The sequence below is a fragment of the Cryptomeria japonica genome, chromosome 8 (genome assembly GCF_030272615.1).
Source record: "Cryptomeria japonica chromosome 8, Sugi_1.0, whole genome shotgun sequence".
NCBI classification, from domain to species: domain Eukaryota; kingdom Viridiplantae; phylum Streptophyta; class Pinopsida; order Cupressales; family Cupressaceae; genus Cryptomeria; species Cryptomeria japonica.
In genome coordinates, this window is record NC_081412.1 from 525,190,701 (window position 1) to 525,198,544 (window position 7,844).

General features: G+C 38.7%; 1 pseudogene; it reads right to left on the reverse strand.

Moving 5' to 3' along the window:
* Positions 1–337: 337 nt before the first annotated feature.
* On the reverse strand, positions 338–1,981 carry LOC131857305 (uncharacterized; annotated as a pseudogene).
* Positions 1,982–7,844: the final 5,863 nt, after the last annotated feature.

Here is a 7,844-nt window from a genome sequence, read left to right on the forward strand (position 1 = left end):
CTTCAATATTTCCTCCTCCTAACACTGTTTATCCATTACCTGTTAAGTACATAACTCTAAAACCCATGGCTATTAAAATACATAAGACAACATTGTAGCAACTTATAATCATCTATTATAAAACCAAAGCACTTGGGAGTGATTCTTTTGTTTGTCACATTCCAGGAAAACGGTGTCTACTGGAGCCTTGAATAATTGACTAGAAAGATTTTAAATTCCTTTTCTTTTTCCTTCTGATTTTTTCACTGTCACTTCCATCCTCCGAGTCAGATGCCCTCACCCTTTTCTTTCTTCTTGTTTTTTCATACTCATTGTCATGCTTTGAATTATTTTTCTTTCTTGGTGACTCCTTACTGCTCTCACTGTCAGTTTCACTCTCAGAATCTGAGTTTGATGTATCAGAATCTGATGAACCTGATGAACTAGAAGAATCATCATTAGAGGTAGATTCATCTGACTCAGGAATAGACTTTTGCTGCTGCATTACAAGCCTTGGCATATTCTTCAAATACTCACGTAAACTCTGAGTGATACCACCAAGACCAATAGAAGTAAATAAATTGATAGCAAACCGTGAATTTTTGGGATTGTCCTTTGGAGAAATTGAATCAAAAGACTCCTGCATTGTTGGATTGTTCAACCTTTCATTAAGCAACAATATACCAAGCTGCTCTGCCAGCTCCTGCAAGAGAATCTTTATACAAATATGGGAAGAGGAAGTAGTATCTTCCTTTGTTAGATGTATATAAGCAAGACAATGCCATGGAAGAGCATCTGTGCCAAGTAAGTGGGCAAAAAACTTTGCAACATTACGTAGTTTATTTGTTTCCAGTCTGTGTATCATAGAATACTGTTGTACAAAACCCTTATCAAAAAATTCCTCATAAATTTTATTGATCATATAGAATCTTTGCCCAAGAAGACCATAATAACGAAGGTATGTTCTCTCTTGACCAGGTTCAAGCTTGATCTTTAGTAGCTTATGACCAGCTTCCTCAAAATCAACACTTGACATGATTGCCAAATAAATTGTACGTCTTAAATTGACCAAGTTTGTCTCTGTCTCATCCTGTATTCTCAGTGCTTCCTCACCTTCCTCTTCATCATCATCATTTGAATCATCACCTGAATCATTCTCCCTTTATGCTTCATCTGAAGAAGCATCTCTAAGGATATCTTTCTTCAGTTTTTCATAGGTTGCCTCATGCTCTAAGAAATCAGGATCTGGCTTGAAAACATCCAAACCAGCTTATTGATCAAGTTCATCTTCTAGGAAAACTTCATGTGTTAACTGATCTGGACGCATAGCTGGATGACCCTCGAACTTAGCTTTGCGAATTGCAAAAAGGCCTTCAATTAAAAACTGTACTCGTTTGTCAATTTCCCCCTCATGGAGAATACCTCTAAATCTTTTTAAAAATCCCATAGAGACCTTTGGGTGAAAGGTCTTGCAACAAAGAACCACATTCTTTCACGAACCCAACAACAACCTCTACACTGTCATCTGTGGGGTTCTCTAGTAAAAGGGTGAGAAGTTCCAAGGAAATGATCTCATGTGCAACTTGTTGATTCACTAAATGAGCTATGAATTTGGCTGCTGCTATCAACATGTGCTTGTCATTGCGTTTGTATGCCCTCTTAAGCTGCAAAATAATTCTTCACAAAAGCAGATTGCCAACTTCAGGAAATTTTGTATTTACCACAACAACCAACACAACAAAACATCTGTAAATCCAGGGGATGCCATTTGGGATTTCATACAAGACCTACAAAATAGACCCCTCCCACAGATGAGATTCTCTGCAAACAACTTTGGAATGATGTTCTTGATGTTAGATGCATTTACCTTGTTTACTAACGCATTGATACTCTTCTGAAGGGCATCCCATGTCATGCGCTAGTATTCCACAGTGCTCTTGTCTTCCACATCTTTCATCATTTGAGCCAGCTTAAATGGTGGAATGTAAACACCCCCACTTTTTCCAACACCCTTCTCAGCTCCTCTTACAACACCTTCGCCATTCCCATTCTGAGATGGAGCAGACACAACACTAGAAGTTTTCACTTCCACTGCCTCTCTGTCCCTCTTGTTTCCAGAAGCCTCTTTACCACTTAATTCGTGCTTATTTCTGTACATAAACCCATAAGGAAGCATGAGTTTTTGCATATAAGCTTGCCCAAATATTTTACAGTTATTTTTCATCAAGATTCCCTCAGGAGTTAGCAGATCTTGCTTCCATACTTTAATTCTGTTTTCTCAAAGGACAATCCTAAAAATCCATGCATTGCAAACAACTTTTTACACCTTTGTTGGTTGTGGTGGCGTCATAGAGAGTTTACATCAATAAATGAAGAACATGCCAATGCTTTTAATGCAGCAGTAGAAGTCTATCTCTTATTCAATATCTCTAGTGAAACCCCCATGATCTTATGTTGGAGTAGAATTTGTTATATTCTAGAAAGGGTCTTGTCCTTTGTTGATGGGATATTCATCTACCTCAAGAAATAACTGTTCTTTTCTCCAACAAGAAGTGGAACTAAATGAAGATCTAGCACCATGAAATGAATCCTCAAAAGGATTACTATAGTTAGTTTTGGTAGATAATAATCTGGGTAAAATACTAATGTGGCTTTAGGAAACATTATGTCCTAGCTTAGCATACTCTAACAACTTTGGTGCGACATGCTACATCCAATTAAGTCTCCATTGATATCTCTATTGTGTTTATGGATTGGGATTCAATGTACTCTTTTTATACACAGATTTTACTTTCAATCGAGGAGGTTTGTATGTACTTACTTGTCTTTTGATTGTATCCCTTTTTCAAGAATTTCTTCTATCAACAAATCATTTGTTGTAAGTTGTACAAGTGGAAGCTTGAACATGCCTTCCATGTTAGCCTTGTTGATACGTTCAACACCATCTTGTGCAACAAATCTTTAGAACTCCACTATTTCATTGAAGAGTGAGTAGTAGGGACAATCTAGGACACTTACAAAGGTTTTACAAGAGATAAATAGACCTAAATATTATGGCTTAATAATGATCAATAGGTAAACAGATAAGCAACTCTCAATATCAAAATGACTTTCTCAATTGTCTTTACTAGAAATGGATAGATCTGCTAATAATGGCTTTATGGCTGTATGTCAACTTTAGACTCAATCCAAGAAGAGCTATAACTAATATGCAATATCTAGATTTATGATCTCTATAATTTAACAATCCCATAATTATGTTTCCACGCATCTATACCACAACACAAACATCATGCTAGTGTTCAGCCATAGCAATTGATATCCTAATTATAGAATGTGAAATATGCACATAACTATGAATAAAGATTAAGAAAAACAAAGAAAAATGCTTAATGCAAACATAAATGACTAATGGACAAGAATTGAATTCATTGTAGATAGTTTTGAATATCAAATTCACTTATGTGTGTGCATTTAGTAACTCATGTACTTGTGGCCAACCATTTATCTCTTTCATAAATTAAACACTTATTAATAACATTAAATGGCTGAGTAATTATGTTTTAGTTGAAATTGAAAATAAAATATTTTATTTCAGGATGACTCACACCATTCCCTATCATATTTTAGACTCTCGGTTTTGTTAGTAGTGGTTTGATGTCTTTGGAGCTGATCATTGCATTTCTTTAGTTACATTTGCTAGCGTACTCCCAGCCTGTGCCAAAATGGGAGCTTTGGAATAGGGTATGGACATCCATCAAAGCATAAAAGATAGAGGAATTTTGTCAGATGTAGTTGCAACTGCTCTGTTAGCATGTATGCAAAATGTGGAAGCATAGACAAGGCACAGGAACTGTTTGACAGATTGCCTCAAAGAAATGTGGTTTCCTGGACTGCAATGATTGCCGAATATGCACAAAATGGATTTGTTGAGAAGGCTTTAGAAACTTTCAAGCAAATGCAATCGACAGGTGTAAAGCCAAATTCCATGACCATTTCTACTATCCTCCTTGCCTGTGCCAAAATGGGAGATTTGGAACAGGGTATGGACATTCATCATAAGGGTATGGACATTCCTCAATCACAGTTTTATGGCTTTACGAGATTAAACTAGGGCAATTGACCACCACATGTATATTTTTTGCAACATGAAATTAAAAACTAGGGCAATTTGAATCTACCTCCAGTGCGGGATTACAAGCAATTCCACAAATGCCTTCGACGCGGGTTTGATGTTCTTGGGGGTTGAAGTCGCCACGGATGCCTACGCGGGATTGCAATGCACAAATGAATTCCCCTCTTCTTTTTTTGTAAGTAATGACCGTTTTCATCCGAATTATGATGAACTTGAGCACTTTTTTGAAAAAAAGAAAATTCTCATTGCTAATGCCTTCTTCGTCGAAACCAAATGGGAAATTTCCGTCGGAATTACAACGAATGCAGGCATTTTTTCAAAAAAAAATCAAATTTGGCCACAATATACCTTCTCTGTCGGAAATCTCAGTCAGAAATCTAGTCCAAATGTATTAGTGAGGTCAAGTGAATTAGAGGCATAATTCCAACACATAGCTGATGCAAAAGCTTCACCATCTGCACTAATGGATTCTTCTTTGGGAAACTCCCTCAAATCTAACACACCTCTTGGGTGGATTCCATACACAATTTGGAAAGGAGATTTCCCAGTTCTCCTATTTATGGTGTCATTGCATGTGAAATCTACTTGTGACAGTATGTTGTCCCATTTCTCTTGATGTTGTCTTGTCAAACATCTTAATAGGTTCCCCAAGGACCTATTGACAACTTTAGTTTGTCCATCCATTTGGGGATGGTAGGTAGATGAGAAAGCTAGGTTGGTTCCCAACTTCTTCCATAGGGTCCTCCAAAAATGTCCTATGAACTTCACATCCTTGTCTAAAACTATGTCTAGAGGTAAACCATGTATCCTAACTATCTCTTTGAAAAACAAGTCTGCAACATATGAGGCATCACAAGAAGTTTTGCATGGCAAGAAACCGGCCATTTTGCTACATCTGTCCACCACTACAAAAACACTATCAAATCCCCTCCTTGTCCTAAGCAGACCCAACACAAAATACATGCTTATGCTTTCCCATGTCCTAGAAGGAATGGGTAAAGGTTGGTACAAACCTACATTGGTGGATTTCCCTTTGGCTTTCTGACTTATCACACATGTTTCTACAAAGTTCCTTACATCTGCTTGCAACTTAGGCTAGTAGTAATGTCTTTTTACAAGATCAAGGGTTTTTTCAAGACCAAAATGACCCACCATTGCTCCACAATGCTTCTCCCTAATAATGTTCAGTCTCATTGAACACTTAGGAATGCGTAATTGTCCACCTTTGAATAGCAACCCCTCTTGGATCAAAAAATCTAAAAATTCAACATGATACCCCTCAACAAAAGACTCACATACCTTGTAGATCTCTCCAAAATATTCATCTGCATCATACATGTTCTTCAAGGAGTCAATGCCAATACTTTCCATCTTGATTTGGTTGATGGCTAAGACCCTCCTGCTCAAGGCATTTGCAACTTTGTTCTTGACCCCCTTTTTATGCTTGAGGTTGAAGGTGAAGGCTTGTAGGGTCTCTACCCACTTCATGTGCCTGTGGTTTAACTTCTCTTGACTGTTTATGAAACTTAGAGCCTGGTTATCAGTGAAAACTATAAATTCTTTAGGCAATAAATAGTGCCTCCACTTCTTCAATGACTATACCAAAGCATACATCTCCAAATCATAGGATGAGTATCTCCTCTTGGCATCATTTAGTTTTTCACTAAAAAAGGCAATTGGCCTTCCTTCCTGGCCGAGTACTGCCCCAATAGCCATGTGGCTTGCATCACATTCTACTTGAAATATCTTATTGAAGTCTGGTAGGGCAAGGATTGGTTGTTCTGCAACTTTCTTCTTCAAAGTTTCAAATGAGTCATCTGCCTCCTTGGTCCAACTGAACTTGCACTTTTGTCCTCCCTTTATGGTGTCAAGCATTGGTGCACAAACATGACTAAATCCCCTTATAAACTTCCTATAAAAAGTTTCTAAGCCATGGAAACTCTGGACATCATTCATAGTTTTAGGTGTTGGCCAATATATTATAGCACTTACCTTCTCTTGGTCCATTTCCAACTCACCTTGTGAGATTACAAAGCCCAAGTAGATGATCTCCTCCTGCATGAATAAACACTTATCTAGATTTATCATTAGCTTCTCTTCATGTAACCTTTTGAGGACCATATCTATATGTTTGAGGTGCTCTTCCTTTGAGTGGCTAAAGATCAAGATATCATCAAGGTATACTATTACAAACTTGCCTATGAACTCCACCAAGACCTCATTCATCAACCTCATAAAGGTACTAGGGGCATTGGACAACCCAAATGGCATGAATTTCCATTCATACAACCCCTCATTGGTTTTAAAAGCCATTTTCCATTCATCCCCTGGCCTTATTCTAATCTGATGGTATCCACTTTTTAGATCCATTTTGGTGAAATATTTTGCACTCATCAAGCAATTAAGTAAATCCTCTATCCTAGGGATTGGGAACCTATACCTTATAGTTATCTTGTTGATGGCCCTTGAGTCTATGCATAGCCTCCAAGTGCCTTCTTTCTTGGGTGCAAGGACAACAGGTACTACACATGGGCTTAAACTTTTTCCAATTAGCCCTGATTCTAGCAACTCCTCAATTTGTCTGTCCATCTCTGCATTCTGGTCTGGAGTAAGCTTGAATGCTACTTTATTTGGTAGGGTAGATCCAGGGATTAGATCTATGCAATGACTTATGTCTCTCACCGGTGGCAGGGATCTTGGCATTCCATCTGAGATGATGCCTTTGTACTTGCCAAGTAACTGTCTGACTGCAGGGTCTATGTGCCTCTGTCCTTCATCTTTCCTCTTTGCAGACTGCTCCTTCTTTATCACGTTGGACCTAGGAATGAGGGCATAGCAAAATACATCCTTCTCTACAAACTCCTTCATGAACTGCTTTCCCTCTACCAACAACACTTTGGCATCCTTTCCCTTCTGTTCTATCTCATTCTCCACCAAGGGTAAAAGTTCTATCACCTTACCATCTTTTGTGATTGAGTAGGTGTTTCTAACCCCATCATGATAAGCCTTCAAATCAAACTACTAGAGTCCCCCAAACAAGAGATGGCATGCATCCATCTTGGCTATATCAAATAGAAATCTATCCTTGTATGATCCAATCTGAAACTCTACCCAAGCCTGCTCTTCTACCATTGCTTGCTGACCTTGGGTGAGCCATGCGACCTTGTAGGGGTAAGGATGTGGCAACCTTCTCAACTTAAGCTTCTCTACCATTTCAAATGACACAAAATTTTTAGTAGACCCGAAGTCTGTCAAGACCTTGCATACCTTTCCTCCTGCCTTGTAGGTAGTTTTGAAAATATACTTTCTTTGTGGGGGCTCCTTGTCAGGTACCTTCATGATGGTTACTTCTCTCCTCATCATCAGAGCCTCTCCTCTTTCAGGGTAGCCATAGCTATCAGGAGCATTAACACTTTGATAGGTGTTTGCACTTGCCACACTTTAGCAATCAAACTCCTGCACCAAATTTCTCCTCCTTTCTCCCATGGAGCTTGTAGCCTTCTCTGGACATCTATTGGCCATGTACCCTTCTTGGTTGCAGTTGTAGCATCTAGGGGGTCTTATTCCTTGGGATCTTCCTCTAGAGGATGGTCTTCTGCCCCTAAAGTTCCCTCTTTGATTGTAGCCTCCTCCTTGGTTATAATTGCTCTCTCCTCTGGTGCCTTCTTGGCTAGACTCACCTTGGTATCCAAAACCATTTCCTCTACCTCTGAAAGGGCCTCTTCCCCCT